This window comes from Oryx dammah, unplaced genomic scaffold (genome assembly GCF_014754425.2).
Source record: "Oryx dammah isolate SB20612 unplaced genomic scaffold, SCBI_Odam_1.1 HiC_scaffold_21, whole genome shotgun sequence".
Taxonomy (NCBI): domain Eukaryota; kingdom Metazoa; phylum Chordata; class Mammalia; order Artiodactyla; family Bovidae; genus Oryx; species Oryx dammah.
Window position 1 is genome coordinate 38,226,083 of NW_024070205.1, and position 1,048 is coordinate 38,227,130.

The window sequence follows — 1,048 nt, forward strand, 5'->3', positions numbered from 1 at the left end:
TAGATATTTGGTTTCCCCATTATTTTTTATCATAATATCCCTATCTTCTCCTTAGCAATTATCAACAACTGTTATTTATATGTGTCTTTTCTATGGTGGTTTTCTATCCCTCTTGTTAGACATTCAGCTCTGTGAGGGCAGGGAATGTATCTTTTTCGTTCTCACAGTATACTGATCAATAACAGTAACTTCCTGTTAAATATAAGTGAGTTGATTGTTAAATGCCAGCACGGGTTATGTTTTGGGACCTAGAAATAAGGCATTTCACCCTCTCTTAGACACCAAGATTATGATGGAAGTAGCTAAAGGGTGAGCAAGGTATAGAGAGCAGTGGGGCACAAAGATGAATCATTTATTCTGCTGTCAGGGAGGTGCATGAGGGGTTTCACAGAGGAGATAAATATTGGGACTTGAAGGAAGAGTAGAGAAAATCTCTGATTTACTCTGACTTAGAAGGCAATCCCTAGCAGAACAACCAAGGAAAAGCAGGGAGGTTTAAATGCATGGTGGGTGCTGGACTTTGTGGGTTATCCAGGTTGGTTGAAACATAATGTGTGGGGGGGAACTGTCTGGAGGTCAGCTGGAGGAGGGGAAATGGTCTGATCCCCGAAAGCCAAGCTAAGGAGCTTGGACTCCACCTACAGGTCATGGGGAGGAGTCAATTGCCCAATCCTGGAAGTGTTTGAGCTGACACTACGGGCACTTTTCTAAGACTGTTTTAAGAGTATTTATGCATCAGAAGAGGGCAGAGGCTATGCAGATTAATAAGGGGAAACCTTACTGAAATGGAGTCAAGAGGCCAGAATGGGAGCTCTCAGGCTCGTACCAGTCAAAGTCAATATATATCCCAACAGGAAGATGTACCTTGCATTTCTGGCAGGAATGAAACTAGGAGGAAGAGATTTTCTCCTTGCCTGGAAACAGCTCAGCCAATGAGAGGCTGTCACAATTTAGCTAATGGAAAGACAGTATACTTCAAACTCCCAGTTTCCAAGGCTGTCACAATTTAGCTAATGGAAAGACAGTATACTTCAAACTCCCAGTTTCC